We start from the raw sequence: 18,603 nt of genomic DNA, 5'->3' as shown, positions 1-18,603 counted from the left end.
TATTTCTCTTAGCTCCTCAAAATCTCTAAATGCCTTAAAGCTTACGTTTCAAGATGAGCAAGTGCTACAGTTGTGCCTGGAAGGCACCTGCAACAGAGAGGCCTCGGGAAGGCTACAGGGCAGTAAGTCTTGCAGTCTGTCTTCGAGGGCACAGCAAGAGAGAAGTCTCAGAAAAGAAACGGGACAGCAAGTCCCGCAGTCCGTCCTCGAAGGCACTGGCGGCAGGGATGGCAGATGCTTTGGAAATGCTCTGGGCCACCGAATCCTGCAGTCCGGCCTCAACGTCAACTGCACAGGGAATGCCTTGGAAAAGCTCCGGGTCAGCAAGGAAGGGGTTGGCTGTGTGGGGGCTCCTCACAGCACTGCTCTGTCCCGTCCTGTCCTGTTGTGTGCACCGAGCACTGTGGCATGGCCGTGTTGCTGCCAGCACGTATGTCAGGACGTGTCAAAAAGGGTCACCCTTGTACACTCTGGCCCTTTCCATCCCACAGTGACCACAGTGTCACAAAGAGCCCAAGGACACACATCCACGTGCCCTGGGGACACACCCACTCCACCCAAACTGCTCCAGCTTGCAAGGAAGACCTTCCCCCAAGTGGTGAAGACACCACCCAAGGGGTGAAGTTCCAAGAGGAACTTTAGGAACGGCCCAAACAACAAGCAGCTGCTCCTCTGCTCTGCCTGCTCAGGGCTGCAGAAGGAGCCCTCACAGCTGCCAACAGAGCCGAAGCAGGAAGGACACCTGGAGCTTCTACAGAAGCTGCCATGGCCTCTTTGGGACCAGTTCCAGTGCTGGAAGGCCCTCATACATGCAGGTCTGTGACGCAGACACGGGACATGTGGGCCAGAGCACGAATGCTGCTCTGACTCCTGGCGAGCACTGACATCAGCAGGTGTGGCAGAGTCCCTGCCAAAGGAGACCAGCCACCCCAAGCTCTGCCAGTGCTGGTGCCTGTCAGCTGCCACAGAGACCTGTGGCCCCGGGGGACTTGTGTGCCAGAGGACAGCCGAAGCCAACGTGCCTTGGTGTCTATGGGATCCTTTCTGCAGGTGGCTGCAGGCAGGAGCACCTGGAGCAGCACTTGGTAGCCACACTTGGTAGCTGTCAAAAGCTGTTGCTCCTTCCTAGAATGATTTTTGCTTGGAAGTGATAATCTGCAGCACAAAACCACCATCCACTGTTGACTTCCAGAGGACAATGACATTCTTACAGAGATACTGTCAAGTTCCCTTGTGTCCTTCTGTTTTTCTTGCTTTCTGGGAAAGAACATCAGCCCAGCATCTGATGCCCAATGCTCCGGTTGCTGCCTGGCTGGCTGTGGCCAGCAGCTCATGTCCAAAGACAAGCGGGTGCTGCCTTCTGGGCAAGGGAATGGACAGGCACGAGCAGAGAATTTCCCTGGTGAAGCTGGGAGGAACCTGGGGAAATGCAGAAGACTGGGATAACGCTGGCATGAGAGAAGCCGTTCTGTGTCCCTGATGTGGGCCAGCAGTGTGAAGGAAGAGCCAAGAGAAGCACTGGAAGCAGACACATCCTGCCGCTTTCTGCTGTTCCACGGACACGGAACACACCAAAGGCCAAGGGGCTTCTGGCCACTTTCCCTTGCCCACTGCATGCTTGGGCAACTTGCCGAGTGCAAGCGCCCTTTTTCCACTCCTCCCCATTGGCCTGAAGAATCTGGGCACCAAGAGAAAGCTCCTGGACCTCCGGGTATGACAACAGCAATTTATTAATGCTATCCTGGGGTGAAAGGAAGTGCTTTCAGAAGGGGTTGGTCCCCGCAGGCTCAGGTGGCCCCAGCAGACGCAGCCTGGCGGATCAGTTCTCCACAGCGCTGCAGCAGGACAGCCAGCCCCGGCGACACGGGAAAGGCCGTGACTTCCAGAGCCGGCGGAGTTGATCTTGCACCTTCTGGAGTCGGGAGGAGGGAATGGCCTGCACAGCTAAATTGATGTAATGAGTTTGAAGGGCCAGGCATGAGATGGCAGGGCTGGCGTCATTCGCCATGTCCTGAAGGGCTGCGAGAGAGAGGAACAGAGCCACCATCAGAGCCTGTGTCTGCAGAAATATGGGGACACCCTCCTGCCACGTCCATGCCAGGCAGCTCTTGCCATGGCCTGGAGGAAGCAGGAGACAAGAAGGGCGAGCTGGAAGGTGCTGGCCACGGATCTGCCACAGGCCCCCGAAAGGTCTGTGTGCTCAGCCCACGCTGCCCTTGGTGCACGCCGGGCCAGGGAAGGCAGCTGCCAGCGGCAGCCCCCGCTGAGAGCCCGCTGGCCTCACTCACCCCTGCAGAGGATCCGGAACTCTTGCTGCTGTCCTCTCAGGCAGCGCCCGGCGATCCCTTGGGAACAGAGAGCGTGAGCTGGCTGGAGAGCCACAGCTGCCGCACACGGGCGCTGCCAGCCCTGAGGCCACACGGCCTCCTGGCCCGGCAGGGCTCAGCCCGGGCCCCTGCCGCATCCTGCCGCCCAAGGGCACGGCTGCCAGAGGGCGGTGGCAGCGCCGAGGCCAGGCGGGGCTCCAGATGGCCGCGCTGGGATGCTGCTGCCGGGGCAGCAGGCGGGGCTGGGGCCGAGCTGCGGCGGGGCGGGGAAGGAGCCGGGCTGCTGGCTCACCCATGAACCTGACGGCCGCCTCTCGCAGGGGCTCCTGTGGGCTCTGCAGGTAGGGCAGGGCCCGGCGCAGGTGCTCGGCCGCTCGGCTCCTGTCCTCTGCCAGCTGGAGAGAGCGGCAGGCACAAAGGGAAGGGTTGGTGTGGGCCCTGCCCCTCGGCCGGGCGCTCCCTAGGCCGGGTGCCGCTCCCCCTGCCCACACAGCCCCAAGGCCCGGCCAGCAGCCGCAGGCGCCGGGCTCCGCAGGGAGCAGAGGGCCCGGCGAGCCGCGGTGCCGCCCCGCGGCAGAGCCCGGCTGCCTCGGGGCTCACTCAGCGCCGGGCTTGGGGCCAGAGGAGCCTGGAGCAGGGCCCGGGTGGCCCAGGAAAGGCAGCGGCGTGTGGGGCGCCGGCCGGTGCCCCTGCGTGCAGCACTGGGCAGGGGCTGCAGCTGCCAGCCCCACAGACTGGGCACCGTGGGCAGGCGGCTTCTCCAGGCTGGGACTGGGGCTTCTGGGCTGTCCTTACCAAGCGCTCGGCAAAGCTCCACATCTGACCCGTGTTCACCAGGTGCTGAAGATCCCTTCTCTTCAGGAATCTTACTGCAGAAAGCAGCGTTTCCCGAGAGGCCTGCAGAGCGGCAGAGAGCCGGAGATGGCACCACAGCCCAGGGCACAGGAGCCGCGTCCCTGTGCCAAGGCCAGGAGGGAGCTGGAGCCCATGAGGAGGAGCCAGGCTGTGGGGAGACAGCTGAGCCCCCTGCCATGTGGACCCCGGCGCCCAGGAGCCCTCACCTGTGCCACACCCCAGTTCTCATCGTGGCAGTTGAAGAAGAGTGGGAGCAGGCTCTGCCTCACATGCTTCTTCAGGGGCTTTTTTCCCTTGGCCACCACCAAGTTCATCACCTCTTGGAAGAGGCGAATGGAGAGCAGCTTCACAAGGCTGTTGTCCTGTTGGAAAGGAAGCAAAACCCCTCCACATCAGCTGCTTCAGGCCCCCCTGTGAACAGGCCCAAGGCACCGGGCTTCCAGGCGGCGCCCGGTGCCCGTGGCTGGGGGCACAGAGCTTTACATTGTCGAAGAGTTGCCAGAGCGCCTCAGCCAGCTGCAGGGCGATGGGGCTGGCTATTGCTATCTTCTTGTTAAAGAGCAGAGAGCTGAGAACAACGACGGTCATCTCAACAATGTCTTCATCCACGGCCCGCAGGAGGTTGCCAAGGCTTTCAGTCAGGCTGTACATTCTTTGGTTCTGTGTGGAAAACAAGGCTGGGCAACCCGACGCTGCTGCTGCTGCTGCAGGGCTCAGAGGCCGAAGGCCTGTCCCAGAGCACTCAGGCAGCTGAACAGTGACCCTGGAGAGCTGGGAGCAGCTGCCACAGCTCCCAAAGCCCAGCCAAGCCCAAGGGGCTGCTTTCCCCAGCCCCACGCTGCCAGCACAGCTTCAGCTGCTGCCTCCTTCTCACCATCGAGGGGTCCTGGCTGAGCACCACGAGGCCTCTGAGCGCCACGCGACGCATCTCTCTGGACCGTCTCCTCACGTGCCTTGTCATGATCTGCAGGACCTTTTCACCGCATTCACTCAAGTCCAGGCAGTCCAGGACCTGAAAGGCACAGAGCAGTGACAGGAGTGCCCAGCTGGCAGGAGCTCAGAACCGCACAGGGCTGAGCCAAGGCAGCAGCACAGGGCACCATCCCAGGCAGCTGCGGCTACCAGAGGGCAGAGGCGTGGGAGGCAGCTGAGCGAGGCAGCGCTGGCCATCGGGCTCACCTCCACCAGGCACGTCAGGGCGAGCAGTTCCCAGTCTGAAATGTCTTGGCTGAGTAGGTCAAAGAGGCAGGATGCGATCCTGCAGCGCCAGATGATGGAGACACGGCGCATCTCCCTGGGGGGGAGAAAAAGGCACCATTGCTCCTGAGCTGAGTGGCCAAACCTCTCCCAGGGCTGACTCACAGAGGTCTGGTCTTCTCCCGAGCACTCCCGAGCACGGGTGCTTTGGGAGGCAGCTGCTCCAGGGCACCCTCCTCTCCCAGCCTTTTCAAATCTGCTCATCCCTCCCTTGGGGACAAGGCCCTGCCGCCCGTGAGCACGGGGACTGCGTGGGGTGATCTGGGCACAAAGGAGAGGGGCGGTGGGGAGAATGAGGTCTCACCTGGCCAGCAGACCCACTGCATAGTGGTGGGTGTGGGCACAGAGCAGCATGTTCCAGGCACACCTGCGTTCCATTGCTAGCACCACGTCCTCGTACTGCATTTGGCAGAGCAGGGCCTTCAGGGTCTGCAGTGCAAAGCTGTGTGCAGAGCAAAGCCCAGGTCACGCTGGGAGGCCCGGCTCCTGCCCTGGGAGCATGGCAGGGATGGGGAGGCTGGGAAGACTGGGATGGAGCACCTGTTGGGGTGGGCGGCAAGGCCGTGTTGCTCCTGGCATCTCTTCCAGAAGGTATCCACCTCTTCTGGCATATCCAGCGTGCTGATGTAAGCTTGGAAGAGCAAAAGCAGAAGGAGATTGGGGAAATATATCTGCACTACAGGTGGGCACCAGGTCAGATTGAAGACCCTCCACATTGTTACTGTTGCCTGCAAGAAATGAAACACCCAGAGACAGCAATCAGTGCCAAGACATGCATGTGGCATGGCCCCAGCCTGCGAGGGAGAGGCCAAGGGAGACACAGGGGGAGCAGCCGGCCTGGTGGCCCAGAACCTTGCCCCCAAGCCAGGTTTCAGCCCAGTGCCTGAGGCAGGGAGATGCAGCTGGGGGCAGGGCAGAGAGCTAGCTGCTGGAGAGGTGGCCTGGGGGCTGCCAAAGGCCGCTTCCAGAAACTCACAGCCAGGGCAAAGACCCCTGTGCTGTCCCCATCAGAGGTGTACACGCTGTCCTCTGGCCAGGCGCTCAGCACATCGAGGAGGATCTGCAGCGCCGGCTCGGCGGTCCTGCTCGAGGACATGATGGTCCCCGACATGGTCACGGCAGCTCTGTGGGGCCAGAGCTCTGTGTCAGGGCGGGTCTCAGCCACAGCAGCGTGGCCTGGGCAGCTGCAGGGGCCCGCGCTGGCCCTCAGGCCGGCCTCTGACTCCTGCCCCTGGCTGGCAGCAGCCACCGCAAGCACCGCCTGTGCCGCAGGGTCAGCAGGGGACGCCCCGGAATCGGGGGCGTGCTGCCTCTGTGGCAGTCGGGACCCCCACGTGGTGGGGTTCCAGCTTTGGGCAGACACAAGAGCAGACTGCCCGATGTTTCCACAGGCACTGTGGCCCCAACACTGGCAATGCAGGGAGGTCCCTCCAGTGAACGGGGTGGGAGGGCTGTCCCGAGCTTGGAAAAGCACCCAGTTGGTAGCTATAACGCTACACACAAAGAAGGGGCCAGAACGGACAGTAGCAGTCCACCCTTACATTTTACAAAACTCTCCACCCCTGATAGGAAGAGACATCCTTGCTATGTTAGGAGTCGGGATTACAAATTTATAATGAGGGCCACTGCTGCACACCCACTGCTGCCAATCAAACCTGACCCTCAAAGAAAAACTAATGAAAAGCTGTGAGTCTTGTTTGCAGGACATGCTCGTGGACCGTCCCCGTGATGCATACACCCCTGTTCCAGAGGGAGATAACGGACCACCAAACCGCCAGACGAAACCCTAGAATCCCACGGCGGTGAGACCCAGACATGCACAGTGTCTTTATGCGATTTTGCTGTTAGAGGCTTGTGGCCGGGGAGCAAGCTGACCCAGGCCACTACCCTCATCAGCCATTTAAGTGGGTCATGTAACATCTTTCAAGTGACAAGGTGTTCAAAGAGATCACCACAGCAAACACCCCATCCTTTGTGTTCCACATAGCCAACCTGTTTAGAAGCTACCTTACTAACCCTAAATGAAACCAAATCGAACCTGACTAACCCCCCTTAGTTTTGCTATGATGTTAAACCCCTTTCTACGAAAGCATTGCTTTAGACACCCCCTTCAGTTACTCCACAGCCAGTGCCCCCCACCAGTGCAAGTGGGACACTCCCCGCAGAGGACCAATAAGTGTGTGATCCCATCTGCATCTGGGATGTAAGTTTGCCAGAGACCCAGAGTGAATCCTTATATGTTCCTTGCCAAATTTAATGACTCTACCGATTTCTGTGTTCAAGTTCTGATTGTCCCCAGGGTCCTGTACCACTCAGACGAAGAGACATACCACCTTCTCAAGAAACCTGATAACTATCGCAATGCTGCTTAGCCTGGGAGCAGCTGGCACAGCCACGGGTGTCTCAGCCATCGCACCCCAGCAGCACGGACTCTCTCAGCTGCAAATGACCATCGACGAAGACCTGCAGAGGATCGAGAAATCCATCTCCTATCTAGAGAAATCAGTCTCTTCGCTTTCAGAAGTGGTTTTACAAAATAGGCGGGGATTGGACCTCTTGTTCATGCAGCAGGGAGGACTGTGTGCAGCCCTGAAGGAGGAGTGCTGCTTTTATGCAGATCATACGGGAGTCGTTAAAGACTCCATGGCAGAACTCCGAGACAGACTGGCTCAGAGAAAGAGAGACAGGAAAACCCAACAGAGCTGGTTTGAATCCTGGTTCAATCAATCACCTTGGCTCACCACTTTAATTTCCGCCCTGGTAGGTCCACTGGCAATACTGCTTTTAGGTATTACCATAGGACCGTGCCTGCTGAACAAACTAGTCTCGTTTGTTCAGGCCCGTCTAGAAAGGGCAAACATTCTGTTCATAGGCCACCAACAAATGCTGTAAACCAAAAACTGCAAACACAGTCAGTCGCTAAAGCCTTCAAGACCTGCCTTGAAAAAATTACTCAGATTTACCAAACCACCCTTTCCTTAACAAGTCACAAGTTCGTACCTCACTCCAGTGCCTATATCTACGACTACCTCATTTTATATATGATAAGGGGAGGGGAGATGTAGTAGTAGGGACAGGCGAACGGAAGATCACGGGATGTGACGGAAAGAGAGAGACTCTTCCCCCCTTCCTCTCCCTGCCCCACGTTATCTATTAACCCCAGAAGCATGTAACCACACCTGCCCCAGTAGTTTTCCACTCTCGACTAACCCCTGAGACCCCCCAACCCCCCTCTGACGTAGCAAAGACCCCCGAGACTATTTAAACCCACGAGATGAGATAATAAAGGCTTTCGACCGTCCGCCACACTGGTGCAAGCGTCTTTGTCGTTAGCCTGAGTAGCCTGGGCGAGACGGCGCTGCTGTGCTGCCTCTTAGAACCAGGTCGCCTGTTGTCCTTTGCAAGGCAACATCAGGGAGAGCCTGAGCTCTTTTGTGGCTCTAGGCAGGAAGATGCTCAGGATCTCCCAGAGAGGCTCAGCAGGCAGTAGGATTGTGCCTGGATCTCACTCTGGAAATGCCAGTGGCTCAACTGAGAGCTGCGGGAATGATTTATAATGCACTGAGAGGGGCCACAGACCTGCAAGGGTCTTTCATCAGGAGCAAAGAGCAGCCTGGAGGGTGGGGAATGCTGGAGCTGTACCACTGTGTGCTCATCCTTCACCTGAATGGGGAGCTGCCCCCAAAGTTGCTATGTATCACTTTTATGGTTCTCCTGTTGGGTATATTTTGGAGCAGCTGTTTTCTGTGGCTTTTTATGGTGGGAAGCAGCCATTTGCCTGCTGTGATATCCTCACAACTAATACTAACTCCTCATTCCCTTTGGTTTTATTGGGGTTTTTTCATGTATTTTTTTGGTTTGTGTGGGTTTGTTTTTTGGGGTTTTTGTCTGTTTTTGTTTGAGTTTTTTGTTTGCTTTTTTCTAAGTGAGAGGGGAACTTGGCATAGCCAAACTCAAGAAAATGTACACCAGGCTTGACTTTCCAGAAATTGCTTTTGGCTGGCTTTAACTTCATCCTCCAGGCTCAGGATAACCAGTACATTTGCAGATTTTCCTCTGCAACATCAGCTTGCCCAGACTGTGTTCCGTGTTTCACAAATGGAGAAGAAAATGGATATTGTGCCAAGCTTCATTTCAACCTGCATCAGCATGAGAGAAAAGAAGAAAAAAAAAAAAAGAAAATATTCACCAGTTAGAGCAGAACCAGTGTCCCACCATCTTCCCCTCCACTGTTATTAATTTTGTACATTTAGAGGCAAACCTGGGCCTAAAGCTTCCATCGCTCAGTTCCTGATGCAGGACTGCAAGGGTCCCACAAGAAAGGCTGGGACAGAGTGTTCAGAGTGTTCAACAAGGCCTGTGGCAACAGCACAAGGGGCGATGGCTTTCAGCTGCAGGAGCTGATTGAGGTTGGATCTCAGGAAGCTGCTCTTTTCCACTGAGGCTGCTGAGGCACTGGCCCAGGCTGTGGATGCCCCATCCTTGGGAACAGGGCTCTGAGCACCATGGTCTGGGGGAACGTTGCTAAGCATGGAACCAAAGGCTCTCTAGCTCAACTGTCACGTCACAATCCATGTCCCACCTGGAACTGCCAGCACCCAGCAAGCAGCACAACACAACTGTTGGCCCTGGGGTCAGCACACCCTGCGCGCTGCTCCTGCCCGCTCCTGCCACCCTTCTTGTTCCTGCCCCCGGATACCCCCATCATCAGTTTTGATAGCTGCCGAAGGCCTGGATTGTGTCATCCATCCCTGCAGGATGATCACCTTTGTCCTGAGAAAGGTACGGTGCCATTCCATGGAGGTGGATCCCCCCAGCTGCCCGGGTGGGCTGGAGTTCTGGGGGGATGGGGTGGGACAGGGACCCCACTCTGAGGTTTTGCTACCTCTGCAGGCTGTCGCAGACGGAGTGGAAGAAATGGAGGTGGACATCCAGACTGATGGAGAGGAGAGGATGGAAGTGGATGGAGAAAATGCTGGAGAGGAAGAGATGGAAGTGGACACACAGATTGATATGGAGGAGGAGATGGAAGTGGATGGAGAACACACTGAAGAGGAAGAGATGGAGGTGGATGTTGAAGGGGATATGGATGTGGAAATGGAAGAGTACACTGAGGACATGGACATTGATGGAAAAGATGAAGAGGAGGCCATGGTCCTGGGATGAAGACCGATGCCAGCAGCAGGACAGGTACGTGGTCCCCACAGGACGAGTGGGTTCCCTGCAGCCAGGCTGGGGCTGGGCTGGGTGGTCCCTGCTCCGGCCACACAAGCCCCATCCCAGTGCCTGGGGCCCAGCCCCCAGACCCAGCCAGCCTCAGCTCTGGCAGCAGGGTCCCACTGTGCCAGCCTGGGGACACACGGAAGAGCCCTCTGTGCCTGACTGGAGTGACCATGGCACCTGCTTTTCTTCCAGGACTGATGGAGATCCCGGACAGAGATGGAACCATTTTGTACATAGTTTTAAGAGTTTGTTGTTCGCTTTAGGATATAGGTTTTAGTGCTACGTTTGGTCTTCTGTAAATACGTTTCAAATATTGTTGTTAGATATGTTCTTATGTATATACGTTCAATAAATTGTTGTTGTTACAAATATTCTTACAAAAGTCAATGTGTTCTGTGTTTTCGTTGCTGTTCTTCTGTAAATAAACAACCCTGATTTTTCACACCCCAGTTCTCTTTCCATTTGCTTCAGGCACAGGCAGCATTGGCAGAGTTGTGTTTTCCCCTTGCTCCAGGTTCCCAGGGCGGGAGGTTCATGGGGGAGCTGGCACAGCCACCCCAGGAGTGGGGGTACCTGCACAGAGGGGTCCCACTGACAGAGGTCACTGTCTCCTTGCAGTCTCTCTGGACACACTTGGGAGCTGCAGGGGCAAATCCCAGCGTGCCCGGTCCCGTGGGATTCCATGTTGGGACTCAATGTCCCAGCCAGGGTGAGCACTGCTTGTGGCCCTGGGCTCAGCATGGCAGGCCTGGTGCTCACGCCAGTGCAGACTTCAAGCTGGCCATGCACAGCTCCGTGTTTCTCCCAAAAATATCACTGCTGCAGCACCTGGGGTTCCCCAGTGCTGGCCTTGTTATCCCTACTGCATAGAGGATTGCATGGCATGGCAAAGGATGGATCCCATGTGGCATCCAACCTGCCCTGATCCAGGCTGGGCACCAGCAGGGGAAGGTGCAGTGCAATGTCTGCACAACCCAACCAGCCATCCTACCCCAGCCCCTGGATGAGATGGAAAAGCAGGTGGGGAGTGACTCCAAACAGGGCTGTCTGATTTATCTTAGCCAAAACCAGCACTGGGGGTTGTTGGGAGAAAGGGAGAATTCACATGTTCAGTGACACATTGGAAAAGGACCTTGATCAGATTCACAGAGCAAGGAGAAATTCTGCATCCCTGATTTGCAGTATTTTCAGCTAAAAAACACACCTGTCAGCCCAGGTAAAAGCAGATGTTCAATAGAGAGCTGGGTGGGATTAGGGAACAAGCAGATATGAATAGGGAAGCAGCAGTATGTGACTTCTGTGTAGTTCTGGATGATGTTGTTCAAGACTGAGCTGCATAGTAATAAGAAATGGAAAAGCAATGATGGGAAAATTAATAGACGTACACAACAATGGAGATGAGATTGGATCTGAGGCAGGGCTTGGTTCCAATCAAATCTGCCTGGGAAGAGGCCTGGCTTAAACTCTCATTGTTTGCTTTCCTTTGAAGAACAACAATATCCAAAATATGACAGATGAATATTCCTGGGGTAGAGGTTGGTAATTCAACTGCAAACCTCAGGAGAGGAAGGATTGCAGGAACCACAAGAGGAAGACAAATTGTAGTCTCATCAAACAACAGAAAAGTCCAGTGCCTGTGTATAAATATACAGCGCTTGTGTTGAATTCTTCCAGGAAAATGCAAGTCTGAAGTGAATCCCAGGTGTTTGACTTCATGAAAATTAGCAAGCCCTGATTCGATTTCCTTCCCAGTCGGTGAATATGAAATCCCTGGGCAGATGCCTCAGTTCCAGGTGTAGGTAGAGTTACTGTATCCAGGAACCTCTCTCTCCTCTGCATCTCCCATTTTTCTGAAAACAAGTCCACACAGTGGCCCCAGCGGCAGCACGTGTCACCCTCTGAGCTGCACTCGCTGAGATTTAGATTTCAGCCCCACTGAAGAACAACAAAGGCTCCTTTGTGGCCAAACCCAGAGACAGAGCCCAGAATTGATGTTGGAAGGGATTTAAAGGGCAAACACAGGTGGCTCTAATCCCCCTTCTCACTTCACCTCGGCAATGTAGCTCTTCTTTTGGCCAAGTTCAGCAGCCCACTCATAGAATCCGAGCATGGTTTGGCTTAGGAAGGAACTAATGACCATCTCATTCCATGCCCCCTGCCTTCCACTATGCCAGGTTGCTCCAAGCCCTGTCCAACTGGTCTGGAACACCTCCAGGCATGGAGCTGCCACAGCTTCTCTGGTCAGTCTGTTCCAGCGTCTTTCCAATCTCACAGAAAAGAATTTCTTCCCACTCTCCTTCTAAACCTGTCCTTTGTCAGGCTGAACCCATTCCCCCTTGTTCTCTCCCTCCAGAGCCTTTTCCAAAGTCCCTCTCCAGGTCTCCTCAAGCACCTTCAGGCATTGGAAGGAGCTCAAAGGTCTCCCTGGAGTGGCTCCAGCAGCTCCACATCCTTCACCAATTCCAGAAACCAACCAGAGTTCAATAAATAAGAGACAAGAACTAGGTGGTTCAATCATGGTTACCAACACACGGAAATGACACAGGAACCCTCAAGCCCTGTGGTTCTCTGAGACCAGCTCTGCATTCCTCCCATGCTGAGGGAGGGCATCAGCAGGAGGGATCAGCACTGCCAGGGCAAAAGGTGGCCTCTTTTCATGGCCCTTAAAACTGGACATGTGAAATGAGGTACACAAAGCCAAAGGCCAGGTGGACCTGTCATCTCTGAATGGCTCTTTACGGTCTTCCCAGGAACATGGATGACAGTCACTGTTTTGCCAGGGAAAGAGCATCTGTTGGGAATGTGGTGCAGAAAATGTGCTTTCTGCTCCTCTCAGAGCCAAAATTCCTACCCATTCTTGTAAGTCCCTCTAAGATAAGGACCCTGTTCAGCTGAGTGACAGTGAAGCAAAAAAGCAACCCAGGAATGCATTTTCCTGCTCACAATACCCTCCGTTCACATGGGTGACTTCGCACTGGCACACAGGAGTAGGGAAGGAACCCAAACACATCGTTTTACATAAAATCAGATGTGTTGAGGGTTGGACAGATCTCACAGGGATATGGAAACCTCCCCTGAAAACCCAGTTCAGGGAGAGCCTGAGCTCTTCTGTGGCTCTAGGCAGGAAGATGCTCAGGATCTCCCAGAGAGGCTCAGCAGGCAGTGGGATTGTGCCTGGATCTCGCTCTGGAAAGGCCAGTGGCTCAACTGAGAGCTGTGGGAATGATTTATAATGCACTGAGAGGGGCCACAGTCCTGTAAGGGTCTTTCATCAGGAGCAAAGAGCAGCCTGGAGGGTGGGGAATGCTGGAGCTGTACCACTGTGTGCTCATCCTTCACCTGAATGGGGAGCTGCCCCCAAAGTTGCTATGTATCACTTTTATGGTTCTCCTGTTGGGTATATTTTGGAGCAGCTGTTTTCTGTGGCTTTTTATGGTGGGAAGCAGCCATTTGCCTGCTGTGATATCCTCACAACTAATACTAACTCCTCATTCCCTTTGGTTTTATTTGAGTTTTCTTAATCCATTGGTTTGATTGGTTTGTGTGGGTTTGTTTTTTTGGGTTTTTGTCTGTTTTTGTTTGACTTTTTTGTTTGCTTTTTTATAAGACTCAGGTGAAGATGGCATAGCAAAACTCAAAGAAATGTACACCAGGCTTGACTTTCCAGAAATTGCTTTTGGCTGGCTTTAACTGCATCCTCCAGGCTCAGGATAACCAGTACATTTGCAGGTTTTCCTCTGCAACATCAGCTTGCCCAGACTTTGTTCCGTGTTTCACAAATGGAGAAGAAAATGAATATTGTGCCAAGCTTCATTTCAACCTGCATCAGCATGATAGAAAAGAAGAAAAAAAAAAAGAAAATATTCACCAGTTAGAGCAGAACCAGTGTCCCACCATCTTCCCCTCCACTGTTATTAATTTTGTACATTTAGAGGCAAACCTGGGCCTAAAGCTTCCATCGCTCAGTTCCTGATGCAGGACTGCAAGGGTCCCACAAGAAAGGCTGGGACAGAGTGTTCAGAGTGTTCAACAGGGCCTGTGGCAACAGCACAAGGGGCGATGGCTTTCAGCTGCAGGAGGCTGATTGAGGTTGGATCTCAGGAAGCTGCTCTTTCCCACTGAGGCTGCTGAGGCACTGGCCCAGGCTGTGGATGCCCCATCCTTGGGAACAGGGCTCTGAGCACCATGGTCTGGGGGAACGTTGCTAAGCATGGAACCAAAGGCTCTCTAGCTCAACTGTCACGTCACAATCCATGTCCCACCTGGAACTGCCAGCAGCCAGCAAGCAGCACAACACAACTGTTGGCCCTGGGGTCAGCACACCCTGCGCTCTGCTCCTGCCCGCTCCTGCCACCCTTCTTGTTCCTGCCCCCGGATACCCCCATCATCAGGTTCCATAGCTGCTGAAGGCCTGGATTGTGTCATCCATCCCTGCAGGATGCTCACCTTTGTCCTGAGAAAGGTACGGTGCCATTCCATGAAGGTGGATCGCCCCAGCTGCCCGGGTGGGCTGGAGTTCTGGGGGGATGGGGTGGGACAGGGACCCCACTCTGAGGTTTTGCTACCTCTGCAGGCTGTCGCAGACAGAGTGGAAGAAATGGAGGTGGACACACAGATTGATATGGAGGAGGAGATGGAAGTGGATGGAGAAAATGCTGGAGAGGAAGAGATGGAGGTGGACACACAGACTGATATGGAGGAGGAGATGGATGTGGATGGAGTACAGACTGGAGAGGAAGAGATGGAAGTGGATGTGGAAGAGGGGACGGATTTGGAAATGGAAGAGTACGCTGAGGACATGGAAATTGATCAAGAAGATGAAGAGGAGGCCATGGTCCTGGGATGAAGACCGATGCCAGCAGCAACAGGTACGTGGTCCCCACAGGACGAGTGGGTTCCCTGCAGCCAGGCTGGGGCTGGGCTGGGTGGTCCCTGCTCCGGCCACACAAGCCCCATCCCAGTGCCTGGGGCCCAGCCCCCAGACCCAGCCAGCCTCAGCTCTGGCAGCAGGGTCCCACTGTGCCAGCCTGGGGACACACGGAAGAGCCCTCTGTGCCTGACTGGAGTGACCATGGCACCTGCTTTTCTTCCAGGACTGATGGAGATCCCGGACAGAGATGGCACCCTTTTGTACATAGTTTTTAGAGTTTGTTGTTCGCTTTAGGATATAGGTTTTAGTGCTACGTTTGGTCTTCTGTAAATATGTTTCTAATATTGTTGTTAGATATGTTCTTATGTATATACGTTCAATAAATTGTTGTTGTTACAAATATTCTTACAAAAGTCAATGTGTTCTGTGTTTTCGTTGCTGTTCTTCTGTAAATAAACAACCCTGATTTTTCACACCCCAGCTCTCTTTCCTTTTTCTTCAGGCACAGGCAGCATTGGCAAAGTTGTGTTTTCCGCTTGCTCCAGGTTCCCAGGGCGGGAGGTTCATGGGGGAGCTGGCACAGCCACCCCAGGAGTGGGGGTACCTGCACAGAGGGGTCCCACTGACAGAGGTCACTGTCTCCTTGCAGTCTCTCTGGACACACTGGGGAGCTGCAGGGGCAAATCCCAGCGTGCCCGGTCCCGTGGGATCCCATGTTGGAGCAGGGCTGAGCCTGCGTGGTCCTGCACAGCCTCATCCATGGCTCTTGCCTGGGTAGCCCCAGGGCCAGCGAGGTGCACTGGGCTGTGGGCAGCCCCTGTTCCTGGGCACCCTGAGGGGCTGGACCAGCCTGGAGGCAGCCTCAGCACAGGAGCCTTGGTCTTACATGGACCAAGATTTCCTTTGGAAGCCCCCTCTGTCACCAGACTCTGGTACATGCACAACACTAATTGATCCTCCTAGTTAAAGGTGTGACGTTCATTGGCACAAGTTTGTCCCTTGGACTTTGTAGCACAGCAAATGTCAGCGCTTGTCATCCCTGTTCTGCACTCCCTGCTCGGGCACCAAAACATCTGAACCTGACAGAACATCTCTAATTAGCCCCAACCTGCAGAGTGCTGCAGGGGGAGAACCCACCCCCAACCACCCAGAGGAACACTTGACATTGATAATCGGGGACAGAGCTGAAACTAAAGTATTTTAATGCCAAGAGAGGGAATTTTTAAATTGCTGAATTCATTCTCCAAGAACAATAACGAAAGCTTTTGGCCTCCTCACCTGACAGAGATGTGTATTGCTGAGGTGTGCTTCTGGGTTATGACTGATCTTTATACATCTCTTCAGAACTCTGATGCTGATCCTGGCTAAGGTGCAGAGATGATATTTCAGAGCCAGATGAGCTCAGCACAGCTTGTGCAACGCAGAATTTCCAGACCCAGACATTCAGGCTATGCAAACTGAGACTTTTTCATCTCTGTGCAAAGATCAGTATTAGGACATCGCTGCTGTACCACAGACTTCTCAGAGCTGGCCCCTTTATCCAGCCCTCCCCAGTCACTGCACAGACTTCACTCCAAGCTGTTTCTGATAGACTTCAGTAGCACATGGGTTTTAATCCTGGCTTTTCTTCATCTTCTCCTGAGCTGCCTCCAGACACGGTGTGTGGGCATTGTCTGACAGCAGCAGCATTAACGTCTCACCTCCCTGACACTGAGGTTCATGTCACAGCTTTTCATCAAAAGCAGCAAAGAAATGATTCCCACGGGGTCCCACACAGCTCTGTGGGGACTTTGTGTGGCTGCACTTCCAGCACCAGCCCAGGTGCACAGGAATTTCAGGAGGAGATACAGAAGGATTTGGCCATTCACAGAGGAAAACATGACTTTGCATGGCCCAGATCCCCACAACACAGCAGACTCTGGTAACCCAGACTCTGCACTTTTACTTTCACCTCTGTGCCTTACTTTGCCTCTCACTAAACTCCTCCCAGTTTCCCTCATGCTCAGGTTCCCAAGATCATTACAAACAGCATTGGGAGCCGGGATAGAGGATGGGAACTGTCCCAAGGCTCGACAAAATTTCTCTTCTCAGGCCTGACAAGTCCAGCCAAGGAGAGAGGAAAAGCCTGCATGAAAGAGGTGTGAAATCAAAGCAGTAATCAAATTTAGGTACAATGAGGGAAGCTGAAGAGGTTTTCAATGTTCAGAACAAGATTAGCAGCTCCAGACACAGGAGGGATTCATCATTTTCCCCTCTGTAACAACTCTGATGCAAATTGCATCTCAAATCCTTCTCCCCAGCTCTGAGACCTCTTCAGCCACAAACGTGGTGCTGAATTTTTAAAGCAAAATGGAAGCTGGTCAGAGGTGGTTTGCAAATAAAAATCCCAGAGGACAGTTTGTTAGCACCAACAGGAGCAAGGAGAGGCAGAGCCTGGCCCCTGGGGAGCAGCCCAGCTACATGACACATGCCTGAAACTCTAAGAAATTAAAGAACTTGCCACTGGTTTCTCTCCCACAGGAACTACAGAAGGTGCTTTATGGAATCCCTGCCTCCTTCATACTGCATCAGCATGCAGGAGAGCACAAAGATGAAGATTACAGCACTTTCTGCTACTACTTACATCTCCTGACTCAAATCTCACCAAAATCTATCACTACTGATCCTTCCCAAAGCCTCAGATTGACTTGGTCCTTGCAGGATTTCAGTTCTGAGGAGCATGAAGGAAGATAAAGGCACCTGCAGAGACCTGAGATGCAATGAGGTGCATTTCACTGCCCAGGTTAGTGCCTCTAAAACCATCAAAATCAGCCCTGTTGACAGCACCAAGCCAACAGCAGAACATCAGGGCCTGCACATGGTTGGAAATACCAATTTTTAATATTTCTCTCATTTCATGGTGCCATTGCAAGTGACATCCCATGGTGCCATCCCATCACTCAGCAGCAAGTATTGGCAATCAGCTTCAGGTGGATTTTTAGTGCTGAGCAAATAAGAGGCAATTTTACTTTGTTTCCAATGAATGAAATTTCACTTCAATCAGATGAACTCTCTGTTCTTGAGGCTGGCCAGGTACTAACCACTGCCAGCTCCCCATGCCTGGATGTCAAACTGCTCTAATATTAAAAAGTTAAAATTATTTGGCTTTGTGTACAAGATTATTCTCTCTCAAAAGAATTTGGATCCATATAATTGCATTTCCAAGCACTAAACTCAGACCAGCCACAAAGAGCACAAGAGACAAAAAAAAAAAAAAAGAAATAGAGATTTCTAAGGAGATGGAAATTGAATGCTGATTTTTTCCCATTATACAAAGTTTCATAAATTATCACCTGCCAGCTTCTTGGCTTCACTTGTGTGGCCACCACTGAATACACTCACAGATGAGAAAATGTTTGTCCTACTGAAAACTGGGACTAGAAGTAGAAAAAGGTTCAGATATCTGAATTAAAAGACAACATAATGAAAAGAGCTGCCTTATAATAGCAAGATATGATGGACAGCAGGAATAGCTGAAGCCAGCAGTATGAACTATTCATACTACAAAGACTTCTGACAAAACCCCCAATAACCCAAAAGCAACGTTTTGTCTGGCAGAGCTGATAGGAGCCCTGTGCATTTAATTCAGTCATTGGCAGCAAGTGGAGATGGGCTTGAAGCTCCTTCGGTCCACTACTACTTTTTTTTTTTTTTTTTACCCAGAAAATGTAATTACATCTACTCCTTGGAAAGAAATTATTGCCTTGAGTGGTTCAAGGCAAAGAGTTTCTTCCCATAGCCACTCATAATCAGTCATCAAGAGAAATATTTTCTCAAAAGATTTCTTTAAAATTTTGGAGTGACTTTCAACATAAATAACTTGGTTATTTTGCTCAAAATGATAAGGGAATTGAATTGTGCTCCCTCAGCTTAAAAAGAAGTGCTTCTTCCCAGTTCTTCACAAGGAGGAACAAAACACTTTGTTGCAGCAAACTGAAGGGAGAAAGAGATTTCCTTCCCCCTGAGCTGTACAATAGGAGACAAATTTCTTGCCAAGAGGCAACAAAACCCAGCCAATTTCCAGTTCTTCTA

General features: G+C 53.2%; 1 long non-coding RNA gene across 1 annotated transcript; it reads right to left on the bottom strand.

Annotated features, from left to right (window-relative positions):
• Positions 1–1,712: 1,712 nt before the first annotated feature.
• On the bottom strand, positions 1,713–2,733 carry LOC116807437 (uncharacterized). Its single transcript, XR_012052355.1, has 2 exons — positions 2,289–2,733; positions 1,713–2,019 (listed from the first exon to the last, which is right to left on the bottom strand). It is a non-coding gene; the product is annotated as an uncharacterized lncRNA (long non-coding RNA).
• Between the last annotated feature and the right edge of the window lie 15,870 nt (positions 2,734–18,603).

This window comes from Taeniopygia guttata, chromosome 31 (assembly GCF_048771995.1).
Source record: "Taeniopygia guttata chromosome 31, bTaeGut7.mat, whole genome shotgun sequence".
Classification (NCBI taxonomy): domain Eukaryota; kingdom Metazoa; phylum Chordata; class Aves; order Passeriformes; family Estrildidae; genus Taeniopygia; species Taeniopygia guttata.
Note: the sequence above shows the minus strand (reverse complement) of the source record. Positions and strands in the feature narration are given on the sequence as shown.